Here is a 25910-nt window from a genome sequence, read left to right as displayed (position 1 = left end):
ATGCGTTAGTCCCACTAGATTTCTAGGAATGGACTGCAGTCCCACATCCACAAGACTTAACAAGTGCAAAATCACTTTCAACAGAGACTTCAGTCCCAAACATGAAAAGCTGGGTGTCCCATTACCAGTCCCCCAAGCTCTCTTGTCGTTGCCTTATTTTGCTTTGATGCCTTTAGCTGTACTTCAAAAGCCTTGGCCCTGCAAACCTTAATCAAGGAAATCAAAAAGAATTTCACTAGATTAAATCAAAAGCAGATTTACAAGATTAAGGACAGCAGAATCAGGAATTCAGGTTGAAAATGAGAACTCTGAAGTGCTCAATATACAATAAAGAAATATAGTCTTCCTTATATGCCTGGGATGGGGATTTCTAAGTAGGTGTGATGGAAAAAGCACCCAGATCCCACTGAAACTCCTGGGAGTCTGGAACCTAATTGCATTAGGGTACTTAAAAAATCTCAGTCATGCTTATTAATTGTCTGTGATAAAATTTAAGTGATATATTTGCCCTTCTCTTTTACAAAGCAATAACCCAATTAATGTGTGGATAAACTAGGAGGCCAAAGGGAATTGGATTATGTCTTAGGAAAACAGAAGAGCAATTAAAGTATCACTATTATAGGACAGATTGAATTAACATAGTAATGAAAACATTGCTCCCTGTTTGGGAAAAGGGGGCTAAATCTCCAGTTATGTCTGAGGATTACCAGCAGCGAAAGCTCCTCGTCTGTGCATTGGCATCACAGCCATCATTTCATTGCACATGAAGTGGCTACACAGGAGGACTGTAAAAAACAAAGATAAAAAGAGTGAAGGTTCATTCACCTCTTTCTAATCCAAAGCTCCACTCTCCTGCCAACCTCAGTCTGCACACCCAGGGGATGCTGCTGCCCTGCTTCCAGACAGTACTTTAATTTGGAGTCCAAATGAATTCTTTAATTAACGGAGAGCAACTTCTACCTAAAGCAAGTTCATTAAACACATGAATCCAACATTGGTCATAATTTGCCCTCGAAATTAAAATAATGCCTCCAGAAAAACATAAGATTGTCTTACAAACCCATAGAAAAGTATAACCATAAACCAAAATGCCTTTTAGCAACAGAGCAACCTTATTTTACCCAGACTACCAAACCTACGGCGCAATTATAAATCTAATCTACGGGCCAACTTGGCTTTACTAAGTATAAAAGTCATGGAAAAGGGTATACAGAATGGTTATCACTAGCTTATGGCTTCTTTCTCTGTATTGTCCAAGGGCTGGAGCCTCGCTTATAGCTCAGACAGAAGTATCAGTGTGCACAATGTTGCAGAATGAGTTATTGCCTGCTGTAACAGAATGGCTTCTGAAATTGTGGTGATAATGCTTAATCATGTATTTTGCAACTACGTTCCCCAGAGTCATAAGGATGCAAAACAGTGCTGGAAATACATTAGCAAGAGAAAGAAAGTCTTCGGTCTCTCTTATGACTATGTTAAAACGCTGCATTTTGCTTTGTGCTTGCTGGGATGTGAGTTTAGCTTTTGGAATATTAAACAAACTGACAAGCTAATGAGTTTTGCCAGTGAACAGACTTTCAAATTTAAAAATAGGGCCAGGTTTATCTTAATATTAACGTATCCCTGCTCTTACAGATTGTCCTGCAATAAGCACCCAGAACCTAACACACTTCACAGTAACTAAATCTTCCTTCTTAACTCCACCTCCAGTAGCAGACAATGCTTGCTAGGAATGGAGTTACATAGCACGACCGGATGTCAGCACCAAATGCAGTCCTCCTTTCTGCCTTCCTTCAGCTCTGACATTCATCACCTCTTGAATTTTGCTACCTTTTTTTTCCTATTTGCCACAGGTGGGGTGGACCCATGGAGAACCTGTCTTATGAAGTGTACAGACAACTTCAGTTATTTGCACTTGAATCAGTCATGGTAGACAAACATAAACTACTCATCTCAGATGACCAAAGGTGAAAGCTTGTGGCTGATGTTTGTCCTTGTCCCTACAGTTACTGCAATAAGCCCATGGCAGGCTTCATTCTTCTGCTGTTTTACCCTTGGGCCCTGTGGAGCCCAGCTGTGTGATCCTAGAGATAGACAAGACATGCACTGACCCTCTGCCCAAGCCAGCAAGCTCCACAACAAAGATACTGCACTCACTTCAAAGCTGGCTGCTGGCTCACTTTGCCCTTCTCATTTAAAGTTGATTTGATCCCATAGGTTACAGCACTTAAGAAGACTGCAGGGGATACATGGTATTAAAAAGCAGAAGCACTAGGAAACACCAGCCCTGAAGATTCCTAATCAGAGCTGAGCAATGGGTATTAAGCAAAAAATATAAAAGGTTATGAATTATTGAGAAAAGAGAAACATTTTTCATGCAAAATATCCTTAGCAGAATTGTATGAATCACACTGACTGGAGACTGGATATTTAAAGATATTGTCCTAGTTTGGGCCAATCTCAGTCCCTATTAATGCATCTGTTATTCCAAAATATCCATCAAATTTTGGCAAAGACGACATTAATTTCAGCTGGTCTGTGCTCACTGTCACGTGTGCATAAGGTCAGGATGTTGTTTCCTCCTGTTTCTGGCTAGAATTTTTCAAGTGAGAGGACATTTCAAAATGATTTTGGTGATTGTTTTAAGAAACTTGTTTTGCAAGGGTACATAGAAATGTGATCAAACATGAGCACATCCTCATGGTAAAGGGTCTTCACAAGGAAGCCTTCACTACAGCAAATATGTTCCTATGCTCTCCTTGGTGTTATCACTACAACATCTCAGATGCCAGAAATATTAAGACCACAGAGAGCAAGAGATAACAAAAGAGGTACAGAGATCATCCTGGCAGTAAAGAAGAGAACGTCAGTTTCAAGATCCTGTCCAAAAGGAGCAGCTATCAGTGCATTTCGAAAGGGCATCCTCTTTCTAATAAGTTACAGCTGGTTGGAAGAGATTGTAGCTAGAAAAAATGGACTTTGGAAGTCTGCATTCACAATTTACCCACACATCTCCCCATCACCACCCAAGAGAGAGTTGACATTTCTGCACACTGCTAAAACCTCAGCTTGCCCGGAAAGTCATCATACAGAAGGTGTAGCCTTGAACTGGCTGATATAAGAACTGCAGTTTATCTTTTCAAGTGCTCAGCACGGAGCAGCTGTAAATTTACCAAGGGTGGGTTTTCACAACCTGCCAGGGCACGTACATATGCATACCAGGTCCAGTGTCCTAATGCAGTCATAAAAGATCAATGCTCATAAAAGCAGCCAAACAAATTTTCTGGCTCATTTGATTTTCAAGTGTGCAACCAGAAGATCTGAACACAGATTTTTTTTCCCCTCCGTTTGAAATTCTTTTAATCTTCCTAGCAAAAGAAGTTTCTTCAGATTCTGTCCTCACTTTCTTCTTTGCCTCCCCTCCAACAGCAGCCCCTCTGCTGTTTTAACAAGCTATCAGTCTCTTAACGCTTCAGAGCATTCAAACATTTCCTAACAAGTGCCTGGAGAGAGACCAGGAAGAAGGAAAATGATTATTTTCAATCCATTCCCTAGTCAAACCTCTTACATTTTAACTGCACTTGAGCTGAAATTCATTAGCAAATTGTAGGTAAAGAATTCAGAGAAAGAGTCAAAGTAGCTTTCATGGAGTCTATTCCCTGCAGTCTGGTTACAGAACGGATAAGGGGAAAAACTCACATCAATATAAACATTCATCCTTTGAAAAGCCCTTTTTTTTAAGTTACTCCTCTGAAACACTGAACTTTTTCTTTACATGGTTAATATTAATAATTCACTAGTACTGAAGTGATTCCAGCATTTTATTCCATTTTTAAGCTAGAGCATTGCTTTTATCTTCACAGACTTAAGTCAGGCAGCATTTAACTGAGATCATGTTAACATAATGAGACAAAGATCGTTCTGTGGTTAAGGCCCTACTAATGCTTGGGAGCTCTGAGTTCAGTTCAGCTTCTGCCCTGGAGTACTTGTTGGACCCCAGGGAAGTCATTTAGTCAGATTGCTCCCAAAGGCATCTCTCTTCCACGTTTTCTGTTAGACAAAAAAGTAGAGCTTAATAGGAAATCAGTTCTTGGTTGCATGAAAAAAGCAGAATTTACAGAAATGTTTTTGGGCAAAAATTACAGCCTTTGTGGAACTGAAACCTCACATTATTAATTAAACTTGATGTGGCATTTTGGAAAGACTGGGACTTCTAAGTAAGTGAAAAAATAGTGACCATGCAGAGATGCATAAGCTCTGTCAGAAGTGTGGGAACTCCAGTCACTTCCACACAACCATTGAGATTTGACAAGTGGAAAATTCCTGTTCAAGAAATTCCCTACTAGTCTTGCAGACAAGCTCCAACTATAAGCTCTTCCATGTCGAGATGAGCTCTAATTACCCAAACCTATCAGTATTAGGAACAGGGGATACCTGCCACTCGCTGATACATCCATGTGCTAAATAATAGCACGTGCCTAATAAGGAGCAGCTTCTTTAATATGCAAGATGGCATTATGAAATTAGAAAGAACCTTCTGACAACAGCTGCTTTCAAATGTCTCATTTACACTGTAAAAGCTGCTGCTTCCTGTAATAATTGGGAGGGAGAGGAGGGAAACCGCATGTAAGCTGATCCATGCCCCCAGGTACTGTGCACGCAGCTCCTGTCAGATCAAAGAGGAGCCATGCTTCGAGTCTGAGGGGAGAACTTGGCCTCTGGCACTTTAAAGAGAAATAAGCTGGAGCATGCCTTGTATTTAGTCAGTACTCAGCCCATATCTTTGATGTGTGATAACAGTGGGGCAGGTAAAGCGTAAGGGGAGGCCTAACAAGTCATAGCGTAAGTGGGAAACGCCGTTACAAGTCGAGGGAAGGCTGAATGAAATAACATTTGTGCTTTTCTGAGAAAGCCCAGACATATGTCTCAGTCGTGAAAAGGTTCAGACAAAAAAAGAAAAAAAGCATAGAATCCAGAAGCCTGCAGTTACTAACCTTGGAGGTAAGGTGAGTGGCCAAAGAACCAATCCATCTGCACTTGGTGCAGGGGCTCAGAAGGAGGTGCTTGGACTGCAGGCACACTTCATATTTCATGCACACACAGAGGACCAACCCTGCTCAGGACAAGAAAATTTCACTTACAAGAACTGCAAGATACCATTTGAGTAAGCTTTGGGTAAGGGAATCTTTCTATCCTGGTTAGATGTGCTTGAAGTCCACAATACTTCAGTGTGCAACGTTGATAGGTTTTATACTTGCTCTTCATTTCAGATTCGTTGCTTCATAAGGAAAAAATATCCTAGGATATACATGGGGCTTAAATCAGTACAGTAAGGTTATGCAGGGAAGTCATGCTTGTGCACGTTACACATGTTTAAATGGCAAAAATAAACTACTGAGTAGAAAGCATGTTGTCATAAGATACCTAACTGAGAGCCAAAAACAACAAATTGGCCTGATTTGACTTGTTTTCCATTTGCAAGATGCCTTCAGCAAGTTTTTGCTCATGCTGACTTTTCAAGGAAACAAATACAAAGACTGGAAGATGCTCCTTCGTCACTTTTTGTGTAGAGGGAAGAGAGAATTTAAGTTCTCAAAATGAAAAACAAAAAACAAAAAACCAACAAACTTAGGCTGCTGGTGAACATTCTTATGTCCTAAATAAATAATCTTCTGCTGCTCCTAAAGATGTGATTGATTCGAGGGTCAGATAGAACATGACAATTGAATGCACTCGATAATAGCCATTAGTCATCTGTCTTCAGTAAGTGACCAAATGTTGGTTTAACCTTCCTAATCCAACAAACACCACCAGCTGATCTGATGGCTCTAGCGATCAGTGTCACCCCCAGGAGATGGGAGAGGAAAAAGAATTGACAAAGTGAAAGGTAAACAGTGGCACCAGATCATCTCTGACTTCGACACTGGGGACATCCTCGTACAACCAGGATTGTCACTTAGAGCTGATGGATTTATTCATTTTCGGAAACCAATTCATGATATTTAATACCAGCTTCAATCTCAGGCTCCTTTTAGAGAACAGTCTATATGAGAGATTCCACACGAGTATAAATCTAATTATATCATTGGCCTCGTCCAATTGGCTTTTCAAACTTCACTTATGAACCACAGAAGAAATTTGTTTGAAAGGAAGAGTATTTTTCAAAAAATAAGATGTCTGTCATACAGTTTTAACAAACTTCACACAAGTGCACGCCAGCACTTTTCTGAGCCATATGGGGATTTCTGTTGTCAGTTAAAAATTGTGAATACTCCCTGCACTGGTTACTGAATAAAGCTTTTTTCATAGTAGAAGCAAACAGAAAATTTTTAGGTGATTCTTTGCATCTCATCATTATTACCAGCTTAAGGCACTTTCACATTTATTTAAATTTGTATTGTTCAAAAAGCATTAAATTAGCATTAAATTTTATGAGTAGAAGCAGACAACATTTAATCTGATCTTTTCTACAGCAGCTGTAGCTGGCTACACAGCTAATGCTTTTCAAGCCAAGAGCCAACTTTTTGTTTTTGATCACACCATGTCTCATACTGGAAGTTTATTCTTAAACCAGTAATTCTTCTGACAAAGGTTTAAGTTTTAGAATCAATCTGGCATAGTACAGGAGAGCCCCATCTTCCACTGAAGCAAATTCTCCTGACTCTTGTCCCCTAGAAAAGCTGAGGGTTCAAACAGGAAAATCCTGAAAATGAGAAACTCCACAGTGTCAGTTCCCTGTTCTATCTCCATCATCATAAAAATACAGGAGCGAGGGCCTTGCTCACAATCCAGCTGCTTTGGCTGATGCAGCTCCTTAATATCTCTGGAATTCCCCAAGTACTGCTCTTGCTTTGCAGCAGGATGAGCCTGAGCAACTTGTTTGTGTGAAGCCTAACACTCAGCACACAGCATTCTCAGCACGGATACAGCCTTCTTCACTGCCATTGGAATCCACCAAGGAAAGCAAGCTGAAGAAATGCTGTTTTCTTTCCACAATTAATCCGTGTTTCTCTCTGTTTCCTGAAGGCAGCTAATCTATAGGAGGCCACTGAGGGTGCACCCAGAGGTGCAGATGGCACTCTCAGGTGCAGAGATGGCATGTCATGTCAAAATCCTGACAGCGTGAAGAACAGTGGGCTCTGCAGTGACAAACTTTGCACACAAGAGGTCTTAGCAGTGGGTTCTTAGCAGAAGCCACTCCTCTGAGTCCATGTTGTTGCAGGCAAAGGGGTTCAGTTCTGCTGGAGCAGATGGGTAAGAGATTAAGCAGAGGAGATCTTGGCTCATCTTCTGTTGAATGCAAGCATTGGGATTAGCATCATGGTCAATACCTGGCTCTGCCACCAGCATTCTTCCTCTTCCCTGTTATAGGAATGCCCTGGGGTTTATGGGGAAATGAATGGATCTTGCCTGTGCCTTGGAAACTGCTGGGTAATGGTTGTTTTACCAGCTCTACTCCAAGCTACAGGACAAGCCCTGGTTACCTTCCAGAGGTGGGTCTAACCTTCTGAGATGCTACCAAGAGGCAGATGCTTTCAAAGCTGAGACACCTGTGAAGCCATTTCTTGGTATCCTACTGGAATTAACTGATGGACAAAGCAACATTTAGTGTTCATGTTGCAGAGAGACCATGACACTGGAATTTGAGTGTGCTAGGACCTAAGAAAACACAAGTGGGCAAAGCCATTGCTTTGATATGGTATCACAACAACAGTCCCCAAAGCAAAGTAAGACAAGACAAACAACAATTAGAACACGTCAGGCAATGTGAATCCCTCCATCACGGATCTCCTCTTCCTTCAGGGCCATCTCAATACTGTGTCACAAGATTTCATTGCTTCCCCAGCTTGTCTCCTCCCCCAGTCCTCAGAAACTGGGCTCCTGCACCAGCTCTGTGTGGACTGTGCACATCCTGAGCACATTTTCAATGCTAGCAAATACCCAGAGTGTTATAACAGACAACACATCCTTCAGTGGAAAGCTGAGTCCCCATTTCAAATTCCTCTTGAACTATTAAGAATCAGTCTGTTGTTCTTTTATTTTTTGTTTTTAGGCTTTTCTCTCAGTTAAAACAGAATCTACATTTCTAAATGCAAATTGTCAAATCTTTGCTATTTTGGAGAATGATAGTTATGAGTTGACAAACAGTCTACTCACCATCTGAGAGAGCTTGTCACAACACACATAAATTAACCATCCCCCACACAGAGTATGGGAGTCTATAAAAAAATGGATTTGTCTTTTCTTCTACTTCAGCCCATGGAGAATTATCTTCTTTGCAGAGCTTCTTGTGATGTATTGCTGCTCAATCATGCATGCACCTTTGAAACAGCATCACAAGTTCTTCCTGACAGCAAGGAATGTGTTCCTACTCCAAGGTTACCTTTGTTCAAAATATACAATAGAAAATAGATGCTAATGAGAAAATAAATGCACAGCATAGTCTTTGGAAATGGCAGTGCTGAAGCTATCACCTTGCCTGAAGCAATAAATTCCAGGATAGCATAGGCTGTATTTTTTAAATTTATCACCTAACAAACCAGCAAACATTGATTATATGTTTTTCCTTGAGTAATTGCCAATATCATTAATATGTTCAAAGCAATACTTAAGAAGAAAAAACAGATTCTATACACAGAATACACGTGAAATGCAATGACTGAAACTCGCTGCCACAGTCCTGACAAGAGCACTACTTCAGTTAACTGGGACAAGCTCAGGAAGGAGATGAAACTGTCCATGATGTTAAGAGCAGCAACAGATCGGGAGCATCAACCTTATGCCCTGCAGCTGGGCCAGTCATGCTTGCATGGGTCCCAAGTCCCCCTCAATGTTCCCAGCTGTCAGCCCCTGTTTATGACCTCATGGAGAAACAGCTTAGAAACTATGCAAGTACTTACAAAGCAGAATACAGTACAACTCCTGCTACTCTTTCCCCAAAGTTGGACTGTGTCTCTCTATGGTAACCTAATTTATATCTAGCTATGTTATCCAAAACTGGCTTGAAGGGTTTCTTCCACTTTCATTTGATGGAGAAAAGCCAGGTTAAAACCATCCTACAGAATTTTTTCCTGCAAGTTAATAGCAATCCTTAACCATTCTCATTTAATGTTTATGTCGTCACAGCCTTCCATTGAAAGACATCCAAGAGCAGAGCAGAGCAATGATTGTCTTCTCAATTGCTACCAAGAACACTGCGGAGTGTTCTTGGTAGCAAAAAGAGTGAGGAATGGGCAACATCTTATTTTTCTCACTGTGTTTCAGTGATGTTTCCCAATCCCTCTACACTAAGGCATATCTGTGCGTGACAACCATGTACCTCATTCTGGCTGTCAAAGAACTGATCTTAATACAGAAGATAGCTGTTAAGTTGTTAGAATACCAGACAGAATGCTCCTCACCTCTGTGAGAACTAAATTACTACTATTCCCCAGCAAAAGAGCTGGTCCTACCCTCGTTAGGAAGCTCTTCAAGTACCACTGGGTTACTGAAACAGGAACAAAATAAAGAGGAAACCTCTGTAAAAGTCCAACTCTATAGTCTAACATCTACTCTGCAAACAGGGGTTTCAGAATCAAAACAAGACCTGGATTAACATTTATGGCACTTATCTATGTTGCATTTCTCACATTACCACTTTATGTTTCAGCTGAGGTGCTGAAATCCTATCTCAAAAAGGCGGCAGGAACAGAAAAGCCCTGGATAAGGAATAATACATTTTTCCCTATGCAACACTATAGATAAGAAATAAGCTTCTCATTTATTGCTTGTCACCATTCTAACAATGCTAAAACACTTTCATTTCTGAATATCACCCTTAAACATGTCCTGAACAATTAGTTAGAGTAAGAAGAGCAAAGTAACCAGAATCCTGTGCAGATAAGACAAATATCATTGTAGAAGAGGAGCCTTAAGAAACCCAGTGAACATTAGATATATATCATGCACATTCTAAATTTAAGATCGAGGGTAATTATTTTAATGTGGAACTTTCAATCACTGCTCACCCTACAGAGCTTCCCTGTGGATTTGAGGTTGAGTAATGTAGTAATGACAGTATTACCACTTGTAATAGAAAGAAACATTATAGTATCATTATCAAGGAATTACTCTTGCAATTAGTAATAATTCCCACACTCACAGTCAAATAAGTAACACTTTCCCCATTAATTTAATTTTCCCTGTAAGGCTCGAATAAGCAGCTATTCTTATCACTGTTTCAATACATCTGTCTGCTTGTTCATCTGCATAGTCCCTAGTTCTCTGATTTTGAAGAGAACTGTGTCTAGTCAGATAATTTCTCAAGAATTGAACTACATGATCTGTCAGCTTACTGGGCAGGTATAAAAAGAAAGAAAGGAAAAAAAAGAATTTCTCATGTTTGACCTGGTTCCACAATGTACTCTAAGTGGAAATCACGCCCTTCAGGTGCATTTACAGCATGAGAAGAATGATAACTCAGGACAGGGTAAAACATCACCCTGTGTGCATCCTGTTTGCAATGGCTTCCGCACTATTACCAGTAACAGTAGCTCACAAGAGTACTGCAGTGTAACTACTGGTGCTCCTGGGATAAAAACTCTATTCACAGGAGTGAACCGGTCTCTTTAACCTATCAGAAAGAGCTGAGGAGTTCAGGACTATGCAGTGCATGGGAAGGATTTTGATCACTTGTTGTTCCAAGTGTGTATCCTGCTCCATGGAGGCACAGCATCCCATTCAGGACCCCGGCTCCTTGATAGTGTGCTTAAGTGGGAGCCAAAATCTTACCTAGACATGGGCACTAAATTTCTGAAATCCTTGTTTTGAGTTCCAAGCACACAAAGCAAGAGAACAAAACAACTGACCTCACAACATGGCCTATGTAGTATATTAGATGGATGTGCCAGTTTTATGTATAATTCTATTACATCCCCCTTCATCTCCCAGCTGAACTCTTTGCAGAAGCCCTCCTCAATGAGATCTTACAGCTGCTTCATAAGAAAGCCTATGAATACATTCATTGTTCTTACACAACTCGAAGGCATACAGCTTCTTAGTAAATCAGACCTTCAATACACAGAGGAAAACACTGTAAAACAGTACAAGATACAGTAAGCAGTACTTGGATTGCTATGAAAAATTAAATAGAAACCACTGGATAGTAGTACCATTGCTGATGCTCCTCATGCAAATTTTGCCCGCTTCACTGATGTTACACATCATCTGTTTATTTCAGCTTACACTCCTTTAGAATTGCAAAACATCTCTCGAGACATCACAATTCTGTTATCATGCTCCAAGTCATGCAATCCTTCAAATATGAATCAAATGCCAGTTTACAGTAACTTCAAGGTGCCTTGTCTACTTCATACCTACTGCAACATTGTTCCAAACTCCTGTAGTTTTCATACTTAGAAAACTCTTCATGCCCAAATTTTTACTCATCCGGACTGTTTTAGTGCTGAGCTTAAAACTGCCCTAGCTGCTTTTGTCCAAGACTGTAAGAAGAGCAAATTCTGCACAGAGAGGTAACATCTTTCATTAGGTCAGCTTATAGAAAGGGAAAGCACTGGGAGAGCTTACTGATGCAGAAGTCAACACAGGCTAACAAAAGAGGTCTCCTTCCTGCCTATTCCCCTTTGTCTTTACAGCCAGCAATCCCATTCCCTCCATAGTTTCCATTTCACAAAGTTATACACGCCAAACTGCTTCTTCTGAAACCAGGAGCATCAATTAGGATCAGATTTCTTGTTCTTCATGGCAAGATTGTCAGCCATTTTGCACCTCTCCCTGCCTTGGATAGCAGCCTGCTGCTTCTCTCTTTCAGATGCTCATTACCAGAGTCTGAGAGGCAGCCCGAAGCCTCACCAGAAGAATTATCTCTGGTTAAAAAAAAGCAAAAATTTTAAGCATTCTTGAAATGGATCTTTTTGTTTGTTTCATTTGCTCAGTCTTTTCAGAAGGAAAAGGAGGAAAAGGCATGGTTTGTTTACATTAACAGTTTTAAGATCAGGAATGGGAGCGTGTTGGCTGAGACTGACTGATGTTTTCCATTGTTTAGTACTTAAAAATCCCTACGTGCTTTTCTTCTGCTCCTTACAAGTAGTCATAATTAGAGATCCAATTCTTGCCTGCCATTGTACAAAACAGCATTTCTCAGTTCTAGCATCAAAGGGGAGTAGTGTTGAGGGGCATATCACTCAGATGATTAATGCCACAAATAGGAATTTTGTCCCCACATCACTTGTGCAAATGAACATGCAGCTTGCTTCATAGGAAGGCCTCGTTCTTGGATGATCCTAACTCATTGTGCTTTGTAAAGCCCCAAGGCCAGTAAGTTTTTTTTTGCTATGAGTGAATGAAAAAAATCTTGGCGTTTCCCCAAACATAGTTAAATGAAAAACACAGAAATATCACTGAGCAGTTTGTTCTAGAGCAGTGCTCCAGCTCTGGGACCCTGTCATGATCCTGCAAATCCAAACTCTGCAAACAAAGACCTGCATTCATTGCAAAACATCTCCCAGCGTTGCTGGGATTTTAGCTTGGCAAGTGCCATATCAGGACTCAGCTCAGTGTAAGATGCCCCTATTTTTATTCCTGTACAGGGCAGTCACATTCATGTTTTCTCCCAGAATCCTGGAGTCTTGGTGAAAGGAAGACAACTACGCTGTGGATCAGTTTCCCCTCCTTAGAGCCCACAGAGGGAAAGTCCACATCAAGGAGAATGTGAAAGAGTAACCTCCACAGCCTATGATTTCAGCTCCAGAACGAGAAGCTGAACTTGCCTGACCCTAAGCTCAAGCTAATAAATCCCATTACAAAGCTGCTATGTTGTTCACGGGCAAAGAAAGCCTTATTTCTGCTCTGTGATTGCTTTGTACAGCACCTAGCGCTGTGGGGGGCAAGGGGTGATAGGAAGGGCTGGTGACTGTTTGTTGTCTTATTTGTGTATCAAGTGTTTTGTTTACAGAGGCAATCGCTATGCTCAGCAGACTGAGTGCTGCAGAGAGATCATAAAAAGAATTTGCCATGAATTAAAAATGAACAATACTTAAAACCCCCATTTTCCTATTCTCAGCAGCAAGCAGCACAGCAAGGTAACATTTCAAAGCAAGCTTCATCAGTTTTGACACTTTAAAATGCAAAGCCTGACCTGTTCAGCATTTACATAGTTCACTGATCAATTAGGATGTGGCACTAAACAGCAGTGCTCGGGACACAGTTATTTCTCCACCTTGGCCCTTTTGACCTCCTCACGCAGTAATGAATTTTCTTCCTGCTTGCCCTGCAGAATGGCTCAACCTTAATTATCCCACAAAAGACCAGCACTGACCTAGATTTATTAGAAAATTGAGGACCTATCATAGAAAACTAGAAGTTTGATGTCACATCAAAATCAACTGTAGCACTGATATGTATCTCTGCAGATAGGACTGCAGTGCAAGCCAAAGTATCAGTATCAGCAAGCCCAGGCTGAAACGCATGGCAGCCTCTCAGGGAATCACCTCTTAACCAACAGTCCAGCACTGTCAATAAATCTCCATTCTCTGTCAGCTCTGGTATCTCAGCATCTTGCAAAGTCAAGACAGATGTGAGGGCTCACTAGAGGTGCTGAGTGTCATAAAGGTGGAGAATAGCAGCCAGCAGCCACCTTGTGTGGGCAGCAACACATATCTGCAGACATGGGAGGATGAGAGCCTGTGGATCACAGCACTGATTTGGTATAAGCGGACTCAGTAGAGACCTTGAACAAGCCATTCAGCTGCTCTGTATCACACAGGGGAGACTTTCCTCACTAATTGCTCTGTTAGAGGATCAAATCCTTTACTAATTGAAGATTGTGGTTACAAATGTATTTGCATGCCCAATTTCCACCAGTTTGAATAAGTTAGGCCTAGACTGTAAGGACCTATTAAGCGTATAGGTAGGCTTCAGACAAGACAAGTTAATTAAAATCCAATCATAAATCAATGTAATTAGAAATAAAACAAATGTGAGAAGTAGCCATAATGAGAGAGCTCTTCATGAATACAGAAGAGACAAATCATGCAATTGGGTGCCAGTACTCCCTGATCCGAGATTCAGCAAGCACAAAAGCCTGTGCAGTGTTTCCTTTTGCTTTTCAGTGCCGTGTCTGTCCTTGTACATGCCTAGAGCAGTGGCAGCTTATAAATATAATCAGTATGGATTGATGCACATACAACAGTTCTATTTTAAGTATTACTTTTTCGGGGGCACTCACTGGGACTGAGAGCTGAGCTGGAGAGCAGAGGCAGCTGCAGAGCAAATCTTTGGTAAGGCAGAATCTTCTTGCTGGGAAATCCACATCTTTTAAAATATGAAAATGAGACTATAACTGAAATATCAGAAGTACATAATAAATCCAGAAAACTGATGGTGGAAATTACTGCTACAACTTTGTTCTCCTATGCCTTGTCTGAGCAGTGTCTTTTTCTGGGAACTGATGGGAAGCTGTGCTGTTCAATGTGTGAAAGAATCTTTGCATAGGAGGTTATTCAAGTAAAAGATGCCAGTTTTATCCATATTACAAGCAGTAATTACAAATTCTCTTAGAACTTTATTTTATTTTAAAGAGCCTGCACACTGAACCAAAAGCATTAAAAATATACTGATGCATCTGACTGCAAAAGAGGTCCTGAGTTACCCCAAATCTGTGCTGCTGAATCCAAGAAGCAGCTCCAAATGACATCTGGAGATCTAAGAAGGCCACATCACACAACAACGACTCAGACCTGAGGGGACACCAGGCCTGCATGCTGTGGTCCAGTAAGGAATTCAAAGGGAACAACAATTAATTAACTGAAATAGTGTATAGCCCAACAGCTCTGAAATACTGACAACCTTTAAGCAGCTCTGTAATGTGCATCAGAAATCCCTGCAGGTCTGTGAATTATCCGATCTACCCTTTCACACCAAGTCAACTTGTATACGTTTGAAAAAATGCTTTTTGAATCTCTAGTTTACAGTCTTCAGTAATGATTATTTTACAGTGGAAGTAATGGAGCTGGAAAATGATGTACTTAATACACCAAGTAGCTAACTTTAAAGCAATTATTTAAGTTCATGTACTACTCAACTTCAAGTCCAACGGAAGCTGCTATTTTATTTTTGTCAGATTCTCCACTGGTGTGTAGCAATGTAACATCCAGGGAGCGATAACTACTTCCATCAGATAAGAACATGTCACGATATTATCTGTCTGCCCAGAGGAGCTGGCTAAAATTCTGAAGCCCATGAGACATTCCTGTCTGGAGAAATAATTACTAGCGGAGTCTGATGCCTTTGACACAATCCTATTTGCTTTTAAATTATGTACAAAGCCTTGTTTCTCTTCACACACCAGGAATGAAACAGCAGGAGAGATCTCCAAGTCTCTTTTTAGCCAGCAAAAAGCTGCAGTCAGCATCTTCTCAAAACTGTGCTGCCAGTGCTTTCTCTCTGTGCTTTCCGTGGCTGCTATCTTTCTCAGATGCTCTGATGCCATTCTGCATTCATGCAAACCTTCACAGAAAAGCAACTTATAAAGCCTCTACAACTCCTATGATTGGTGACTTCAGATTGTGCTTTCAGTGAAAGCAAGCAGGGAGACCAACTACCTCCTTATTTTTTCTGAAACAAAGCAGCAGCCATTGACACCAACATTTACTGCAACTCAGCAGTTACTTGATTTAATGCAACTCATAAAATTTACAATTTATACTTTCTAGAGTCCTGGGGAGCTTTCAGTCGCTGAAGTGTTTTGGGGTGTGGATAAGTTCCATGCACATTGCTCTACCACCAAGACAATGTTTGACTCAAGCTACTTCTGTGTCTTCTTCCCTTGCTTGGGTCTGATCCCAGAGCAAGGAGCTTGGACTTTCACTGCAGCCTTTTTAGCTAAAAGGCCAATATTTTGGCACTGTAACCAGCTCACAGAAGCTGTACACACACAGAGTCCAGGCATCCAGCTGCCTGGCACTGATATACAAGCAACTCAAAAGCACTGCATGGTGTGTGCTACATCACTGTATTCAGCTTCCTTCTTCTCCTTAAGCAGAATGCTTCAAGATTGAAACCTTGTTGTTAGCTTTTTGAAAAAACTTTCACCGTTTATTTATGATACATCCTAGTTCAGTTTTAACCTACATGCTGAGGCAGCATCCCATGTTTCGCTGCTTGTTCAGTGACTAAGGACAGCATCTCTAAACCATGTGCACATGCATGCAGCAGCACAAAAGACAGCCCTACAGGAGTCTGCTCTGTACCTTTGCAAGTTTGCTCAGCGCCATGCATTCCTCCTCATCACACTACATTGCTGTATTTGCAAATGGGAGGCATTTGCATTCAGACAAATATTTAGAAGCACTCTGCATTTGTTACAGAAGTCATCATTGGAAAGGTGGTATAAATCAATGTGCTAAGGGTGAGAAATATTGATTTTCCTGCAAGGTTTATTTGCAGTATGACTGAAAGACCTAATATTAAGAGACAACAAATTGAGCTATCGCACAGCTCAGGGGCAGTTTGGACAGAACTAGACAGTAACATGGGGAGAACAAGCAGGCACCATGCCACCCTATGGCTAGGGCCCAGCAATGAGAGAAGCACTCCCAGAATACAGCCAGTACTGAGAATAGCAGAGGATCAGAACCTGCAAAAAAGAATACTCCTACATAGCAACCCCAAGCTCACCTGCTGTGTCTGAAGCTCTTCCACACACCACAGAGTGAGCACAGGTGATCTTCCACCTCTTTGAGCTCCAGTTGCTCTCCAAGAGCATTTGATGGCCACTTCTCCCCCAGCATCCTGCATGGGGCTGCTGTAGGGAGCTGGGCTCACCCCTTGTGCCTGCTGAGGAGTCAGGGCCTGGGCACAGGAGAATGCATGTAGGTTCGGTGCCTAGAAATAACAATCTTGTTGTTGTAGATATTTAAATATTTTTTTTTCTTCGTTCTTATGTTTGCATCGTAAGTCTCCATCCACCTGGTCCCTGCAGGCCCACCACCTGCTCCTCGTTCTGAGCCCAGGCCCATGGTGTGCCCTCTTTCAGGGAGCAGCAAAGAGGGCAAACACAGCCTGGTCAACTCTGCTCACTGTCCAAATTGTGGTGGCAGGAAAGTGCTGGAAGTATTAAAACCTTGCCAGCACAGGTTTTTGCCTGTTACTTCAGGAAATTAATTTCTACCAAGTTTTGCAATTTCCCCTCCTGCTCCATGGACCCAGTGATAGTCGTTTGTCACTGCTGCTCAGAAGAAAGGTGGTTCTCAGGAAGGCAATGAGGCATTCGACAGGCTTTCCAGTGAGTGTGAAAACATCACACAATGTCATACAATAGCACTGTAAGCAGCAATACCTCTCAGAGGACCTGTATAGTTACATCTTGAGGTAGTGATGAAAGCTCCTTTTGTGAGGATAAAGAAAGAGCTCAGGGAGGATACGGTCCAGAGCAGGGAAAAATATTAACAAGCAAGAGATCATTAGATGCTTGGTCTCACTGACATCATGCAAATAAATTGGTGTGGAAGTCAGAAACCCCTTAATAGAACGAGTCAGCTTCTGCCATCCTTGCACAGCCCAGCGTCCTGCAATAGTTCAGCCTGAGGCCACTTCCTGGTAATATTATTACTTCGTTAGTTTGATAAGCCTCCTCCACACACACTCTGATTTACATCAGCATATAGACAAACCGTACAGATGACATTTGTTAGAAACTTTCCTAAAGCTTATGTTGAATTAGCTTTTCTCCCCAGGCAAGCCAGGCCACGGTGTTGAAATCCTGCAGCATTTCCTTACAGAGCAGCTAAGTCCTACCTGATGTAACCTGCGGGTGTTTATTTAGTGTCAGAAACAGGCTACAATGCAAACAGAACCCTCCTGACCTTGCCCAGTAAAGAGATTGCAAAGCTTTGTAACTATTCCTTATTTCAGGAGTCATTAGTTTACTAGTGACCAGCATTGCTACCAGTTAAAAAGAACGGTATTGTTTCTCTCAGCAGCCTGGGAACATGCCTTTCTTGCCCAGCCAGCCTCCTAACCTTCTCAAGTTTACCACTTCCCATTTTTCCAGCTAAATTCTTTCATCACAAACAAGATTTAACTCATAGTCTGGATACCAGGCAGAGGTCAATGGGAAGGTATAAAATGGTATATATTACCGTAGGAATGAATAAATTAATTTCTTGGCTCCTATGGAGAATGAAACCTAAGAGGATTTGCAGTCTGTTTCAGTCAACACTTCCATATTGCTGCTTGTCTTTCTAAATATATCCTGCTCTTCTGGCTCTTTATACAGAGAATACCTCAGGTAGAGTGAGCCATATCCGTGGTTGTATGTGAGTAATTACAATATAAGTGGGTGTCAATCAAAGAGCAACAGAACTGGTTTAACTAGCACACCGAGGGGCCTGGCAAAAGGTGCAAGTGATACCAGTTTTGGATTGGTTCTGAATTTTCAATCATCATCCCCATCACAGTTTAATAAGAGAGAACTAAGCTTTGACTCTAGCTAGCCAGCTCCTTCCAGTTCAGTTCTTAATGGGTAAAATTCAGGGCTCATTTCCATGTCGCCTTGTACAGTTCAAAATCCCATTTTGAAAAGATCACAAATTACAGCCACTTTCACATTTACCTGCGCCTTCATGCCTGCATTGCACTGGTAAAAGGTTAAGGTCTAAGACAAAGATTGAAGCTTGTCTGTGATAAACAGCGAGGAGCCAACTTCATACAATGAAATTGCTTTCTTCATGAACTAAAGAGCATTGGAAACCTCCCTATCCTAGCAGCTTATTTCCTTCACGAGCATCCAAAGCAAATCCAAAGGCAGAGACACAATGAATGTCTCCAGCAGACACTAAGCAATTTGCTCAGTGATTGCAGGAAGAGACTTTGACGCCATTATTGGAGGTTTTACAACAACCTACACAAATGGAGATACAAAACGGGAGATTCCAAAGTGCTCCTAAGAATGCAGTCACTTTTTGCTGATGTCCCTTGTTTAATTTGGCACCAGATTGTTTCCTGCAGTGTTTCTGACACTGTGTATGGATTGGGATTTAAAGGCCACCTGAGGGCAGCCAGTGTTCTGCAAACAGTATGCTGTGTTTCAACTAACAGTTATATCCAGAAGAGGCCTTGTCCATCTTGATGCCAGTACACTCAGAACAAACATGTTGAAACACAGAAAGAAAAAAACCTATTTAAGTAGTGCTCTAGCACAAGTTGGAGCTCTTCTTAACCACATACTTTGCTTCGCTGGAGCTGGTACAGCTGAAGTAAACTTCCTACTGAATACACCTCCAGCTGCAACTGCAAGGTGAATAACTTTATAGAAATCAATAGGAAGGAAATTGGTCCCTTATCTCAGACATCTATAGATGTGGAATTTTTTTTGCCCATGGCAATAGTATGGGTTCTCTTGATTTTCTATCTGTTCACTCTCTCAGTTAGGTTTGTCACATTTCCAGCTGTTTAGAACATCACTTCTCACACTTAAATAGGCACAAAGCAGGAAAGTGTTTGCAATAATACAGAACAGTCACTTACCCCTGAGCAAGTAATTTATCTCAGACCAGAGTGCCAGAGTAATAACTGGGATTAAAGATAGAGCAGTCAAGACAAAAAAAAGGTAAATCAATCACTACATTAGGATATTTGAAGAATCATTTGCATGTACTCAGAAAGTATGATACTTGCTATTAAGCCTAGCTGTAGCAGAGTATCAAATTAATAAATATTCATCAAATAACCTTTTAGCAAAACTCAGTGACTACGATGGTGGCCAGCTACTGAATTCAATCTAATTGAAAACCTGAGAAGTAATGAAATGATTGCATGTCTGTCTCTTCATTAAATCAGTGTGCAAATTTGCATAGATTAATTTGTGTCAAATTAATAGCTCCACTCTTGGCTTTATGCCAAGAGGACTTATCACAAAATCAATCTATAGTTTTAATTCCGTTCTGCACTCCCAAAGTGTTGCGTGGCTTGTGCTATTTTAGAAACAAAAAAAAAAAAAGGAGAGCTGAATACGATTTTCACCACTTCTGTCATTTTCCCCTATTTCTTACGTTACAATGATTAATTACAATAAAATATGCACATGATTAAAAAGAAAAAAGGAAACGTGCAGTCCCAGCCATGGAGAAATGAGATCTGGTTTACTTTTCTGGGAGTAAAGTCACATTGGAATGCATGAATGCTCAACTACGTGAAATTCAGCACAGGGTCGGATGTCGGGGGCTGAAACAGACAACTTACTGCCTGTTTTATCAACCAGAGCAGCTCCCAAAACCAGTGGGGCTCTTGGTATTTTAGTACAATTCTTATTGCTTGGGTCCCCAACCTATTCTGTCCTTCCAGAGGCTGCAGAATTTGCTGTACTTATGCAGCTGTTTGATCTCCATGATGTGTAAAATAAATTTAAGCATTCTGATGTTCACTGTTTTGAGATCTGTCAGGAAAATGATTATTCCTTCAGCCCTCAGTTATTTGAAGTTAATGTTAGGGATTGCCAGTGCACTCATTTCCATTTTCAGCTTGTTTTGACTTTTCAGCCTTTTATTTTTTTATTTTTTTAATAAATACAATCAGGCTTTAATTCAGGACATTTGATTAATCAAACTCAGACCATCTGCTGCAGTCCTGTCTCCTGCTGATCTGCATTGCCTGAAGTCAGTGACATGCTTCAGGGCTGCAGTCTCACACTGTCTCTTCCTCTGTCAGCTGTCTTATTGCTAATCTGCTCTTTTCACCCAACACAGAGTGACTGGGCTTTGTTTACTGTTGATGACCATTTACGATAGTTGTAATGCTAGACAATTTGTATCAAAATACAGTACGTGCAAAATCCAGTTATACAACAAACACATCAGAATGAAAATAGCATGAACCAAAGATACCCCGGTAATGTAAAAAGAAAAAACAACCAAAAGAAACCTCCTCACTAAGACAACTCAAATATTTTCTGTAATAACATTAAAAGCAATTTTAGGTTCAGCTTTAATTTTAAACTTCCTACCAGTAACAGGGACTCTGCATTCACGTGTTGATTTCCCTCTCATGTTCAGAAATTGACTCTGAAACTCAGACTGAAGGTCTGTACAGAGATAACTTGCACAGCTTGGAGATTTTGATGGGAATACACCAGTTTTGTTCTAACAGAACACTTTCTGGTCATGGCTGGTTGTATTTGAAAGGGAAGGGGAAATATGCCTCTTCAACAGCTGCACCATCCACGAGGTCCGTAATTGCTTTCAGAGACTGTCAGGTTCAGAATTAGCACGGTTAGAAGGCAGTAATGGATAGGAGAGTGACCAGTCCCTACGTAAAACCTTGATTTTATTAATGCATAGGCCTTCTGCAGAGGGATAAACATCATCTCTCTTGTTGTCAGATGTTAGAGTCAGTCTCAAAAGTCAAGAAGGAACAGCACCTTCAGAGAACAGGCCCCCCTTCAGCATCAAAGCTTTTCAGAAGAAATCATTACATTAGATATTGAAAGCATAGATATACAGAGATATTTGACTGCTGTGTTTCTGAATGCTTGAGAATGGGATATAATACACTCATAATACTTGAGCATGGGGGAATTCACCAAGAGGTTTATTACTGTATGACCAAAGAATCAAAGCTCTCCTAAGCCAAATATAGCACAGAAGAAGAGGTCCATGTGCAGCTCTAGGAATGGATAGGGTAAACAAACAAATAGAGGGAGAGAAACAGGAGCCCAGAAATGTCAAGATTGCAGAGAGTAATAGCATCCACCCTTTTGAGGCAGGGACTGGTTTCCAAATGCATTATATCCTGTTATTTTCTTAGAAGCAGTTTTACTAGCAGCAAAGAAATGGATGGAAGTCTGCATCATACTGACTTTGTGATGAAACTACAAGAAAGGTTTGTCACCCTACTTAAGTGGTCACAAAAATGCAGTGCTATTTGCCATGATACTCAGCAGCAGAGTATATGGGCTTCTCTGTACTTCCACAGCATTTTGCCAGCCAGGAGGCACAGGAGGCAAGAAAAGCATGCAGTTTCCACACAGGGTTTTGGTTTACATGGGAGAAGAGAATAGTGTGGAATTCAGATCAGAAATCCCAGAGAAACACACCCAGAGAAGCTCGCTTCTACCACTCATCAGTTACTGCCATGGACAAGGCACAGCTCTGCACACCCTTGGGTTTGAGCCAGCCCTTGCTGGTACCTGTGGAGCTCCATAAGGGACTGAACACGCTGTGCTCTCTGCAGGAACAGGACAATAGCTATCTGAATGCTTATGATAACAAGCATCCTCCAGCTACTGAGGCTAATGCAATAAAGAGAATTTCATTTTGGCATAAGAAAAACCAAGGGAATGACATGATGTATTGGCAAGATTTAAATTATATGAGGCCAAAGAGGCAGCTTAAAAGAGTTAGGCCTTTATTAATCGGGTAACAGTGATGCTGCATTTCAAAACAGGCTTAACACCTGCTAATTTCATTTCAGTGCTGCTGAAGCTGAGTCAGCTAACTGAGCCTGCTGTGGATCAGGCACGTTCAGAGCAGCAAAGCTATTCCTTGCCTTCATGAAAATGTTTCTCTCTCTTTAGTAAGGACACTGAGGGGAAAGGGGGGAGAAAGGATGACCTCCTTTCTCCTTTAAACATACCAATGTCCCATGCAGCTGGAGCTGCAGGGAAAGAGGATAAGACGCGTCACAGAATTCAAGGAAATCCCATAGCTAATGATTATATATTTGCAATGCTGGTGGAGGAAAAGGCATATTACTCTTTCACTTGCAGACAGAGGTTTGAAACAAGCATAGTGGCTTTCTGAGCCATAGCATAGGTCAGTGAGAAGCCAAGAAAAGACTCAGTCCCAGGTCCCCATCACCACAGGGCACTACAGATTCTCCCCCTCATTGCTCTCTATCTCCCGTTAGCTAATCATCTCCTCCATGTTTCTCCATTCATTGTGAGTTCCAATTTTATGGGAAACTCAAGCAGCACCCAAGAAAGTTCATCTGTTGTTCCTATCCACATTGCACGTGTAGACTTTTTAAAAATATCGTGTTGTTCTTCCACACACTGAGTGTGATAGATGCTACCATACATGCATGCCACAAGACACCACGACCCTGAGGTGTGTTATGAGATTGTAGAACAGCCACAGCCCAGATACAGAGCCAGCACGGATCTGCCTGGGCTCCATGAGCACAGGTTAAACGTTACCGGAACCAGACTGTACTGTTGGCTTCACAGCATCATCCTGGCTCTGAAAGCAGCTCAACAACTTCTGCTCTCTACTGAGAAGTCATTCTATGCTAGTTCTGCTGCTTGCAGAGCATGTTTTTTCAGTTGCCAATTTGTTTATTAAATGCTAAGGTTTCTGTAACTTCACAGAGGACTCGAAGCAGATTCTACAATAAAAACATTAGCGTGGGCCAAATTATTTTTGTCTCGCTTTCATTCTGCTTGGAGACAATTTTCACCCCAAGGCTAACGATGAGAACCTTGAGTCAGATTTTTATAATGGAGGCCATTTGCATCCTAAACTGTAACATTTGCTGTCAGCAGAAATTATAATGCTAAAACTCAATAGTTAATGATACAGCACACACCTCATTTTCTATGACAAAAAGGCATAGTAACAGCAAGAAGCACTGCAAACCAACCATAATACACTGAAGCAAAAATTACTTTACCAGGATTGGCACTTACTACAAGCTTAAATGGTTCATATATGGTACAAAAGGCAATTGTGAAATGACTGGAAATGTATTATGGAAGAAGGTAATTGGTCTTGCTGAAGATTGATTGAAGGCCATTTATTGAAAGTAGTCATCAGAAACAAAGGTTGGATCGTCTTTTCAGTTTCACCAGAGTAAAGCACTGCAATGGCGAGATCAAAGAAAATCCTAGATTTTTACTGTCTAAAGAGCTCAGGCTGATTTGAAGCAAGTGCTTCAACAGAACATTGGATCCTACCAGTCCTTGCTGGACAGCTGGAGTCTAACATTCTCACTTCTAACTGAAGTTCAAAATGTCCCCAAAGTAACTCTAGTTATTTGTGTCATTCAGCCAATATTGTTGTTGTTGAAGAACAAAGCAATGTGTTTAAAGTCTGTTGTCCTAAGCAGAGGAGCTGACTAAACTTCTCATATCAGGACCTTTTCCGTAGTTACAGAAGCAAAGATCACTGTTGGCCCTTTCTGACTCCATTTCATTAAAGTGAATGAAGCGACAGTCTTGCAAGAATACCCAGCAAGCACCTCAGTAAGGCACAGAGCCTGGGGCATCTGCCTGTCTGCTGTACATCTGGAGAGTGCAGATAAGACAATGAGGGAAGGGAGACATTTCTGTGCAGTAACAAACAGAATTTTGTTTCGTGTCATGTAGATGCTCTACAATCACCAGAGGTCTGCAGTTAGTGAGGGATAATTGCAGCAAATACTTGGGTCACCTGAAGAACACTTGCTACAATTGACCAAACAACACTTCAACACCAGCCATCATCATCCCTCACCCACCTTCTCTCCCTCCCCCCCAAAAAAACTAACAAATTCTTATGCATTTACAACAAATCTAGGTGAAGGTTAACTTCTCCACAGTTTTTCTTTTCCCTCCTCTCCAAAGCCCTGTAAGTTATCCTGTTCTGGCACTGGTATAAACCACCACAAACTCCTGTAAACTCCATCAAGAGAAAAGTGTCCTAAGTAAAAGGACACAGCTTAGAAATGTAGACCATAGAGAAAGAAGCCACAAGATTCGTCTTTCTCATTTCAAGCATAAATCTGGTCCTTCGTAAGTGCGTCATGTGGCCTGCTGCAGTGAGACAGCCGTGCCAGGAGGATGCAGCAGACACAGCAGGTCAAGTGCTTTCTATTCTCCAGGATCAAACATCTTTCATCCTCTGTTCAACGCTTTTTATTTTCAGAGCTCTCAGTACAATAGGTGTTGAACTTCTCTGAAAAGCAGTTGGTGCCTGTCTACCAGGAGCTGCTTTATTGATTGCTCTGGAAGTAGACAGACATACATTTCATAAACAGCGTATCAAAGTTCAAGCATAATGGCTGTGGGCAGAACACCAGCAGAAGTATAAGAAAAAGTTTCTACTAGTAAGCGAATTAACTTGACCATATATCACTGAATTTCCTTGTACGCCCAAGCAACCCACAAACAATAACTGTGGTTACAGAGGATGATAAGCAATCACAACAAAAATAAATTTAAAAAAAGCAGGGCTCGTATCTGTAGCAACCCACAAACAATAGAAAAACCTCAATCCACTTTGCTGGGTCACAGATGTTCTTCCCCAGCAGACTGTCCTAGGGCACGTGGAAGAGCCAAGGAGCAAACTGAGAAAACAACCTAGGTGACCTCACCCCATCTTCAAAATCCATAGGAGAGAAACACCACAAGTGAAAACATTCAGCACCAAATTAGCCCACGGACCACTGCTTACCTGCAACTTGAGAAACATTCAGGCTACAAGCTTCATAAAAATGTATGGTACAGAACTAAGGAAGTGGCCTAGAGGTAGGATCTTCCTCAGATATACCTTAGGGTAGCTGCATTCCCTTAATTGATAGCTCACTGAAGTATGGCTGTGTAACATCTGCTGGGAAGGTGGGAGTTGCAGGATGGAGTTCAGGGGCAGTGTGCAGCTGGCAGTGATTGAGGGCTTCTCATCAGCTAAAAGGGTGCCCCACCACCAGCTGCTGCTGGGGAAGGTGGAGTGACCCAGGGGAGAGGCTGTTTGGAATGATTTACAAAACTAATAGCTCAAAGAAGGAAAATGTACCCCCCTGTTCTGTTCTAACAACACAAAGAAGTGTATCTCACTCCAAAGGGAAGCCTTCTGGGGTCGCTGTGTGTCTCTTGCTGTGCTATGGGGTAATTAGAGCAGTTAAGAATGAGACACAGTAGCTGACCTGATTTCCAAAACCGTCTA

At 41.4% G+C, this 25910-nt stretch overlaps 1 long non-coding RNA gene across 2 annotated transcripts; it reads right to left on the bottom strand.

Annotated features, from left to right (window-relative positions):
• LOC128084129 (uncharacterized) lies at positions 1-25910 on the bottom strand. Of its 2 annotated transcripts, XR_008208347.1 has the most exons (4): positions 25422-25910; positions 4995-5113; positions 708-785; positions 1-206 (listed from the first exon to the last, which is right to left on the bottom strand). It is a non-coding gene; the product is annotated as an uncharacterized LOC128084129 (long non-coding RNA). The 2 variants fall into 2 exon arrangements; XR_008208348.1 differs by lacking the exons at positions 1-206; positions 708-785 and adding an exon at positions 3725-4050 and having other exon boundaries at positions 25422-25904.

The sequence above is a fragment of the Tympanuchus pallidicinctus genome, unplaced genomic scaffold (genome assembly GCF_026119805.1).
Source record: "Tympanuchus pallidicinctus isolate F22 unplaced genomic scaffold, pur_lepc_1.0 scaffold25, whole genome shotgun sequence".
NCBI lineage: Eukaryota > Metazoa > Chordata > Aves > Galliformes > Phasianidae > Tympanuchus > Tympanuchus pallidicinctus.
The sequence above is the reverse complement of the archived record's forward strand: the minus strand, read 5'-3'. Positions and strand labels throughout refer to the sequence as shown.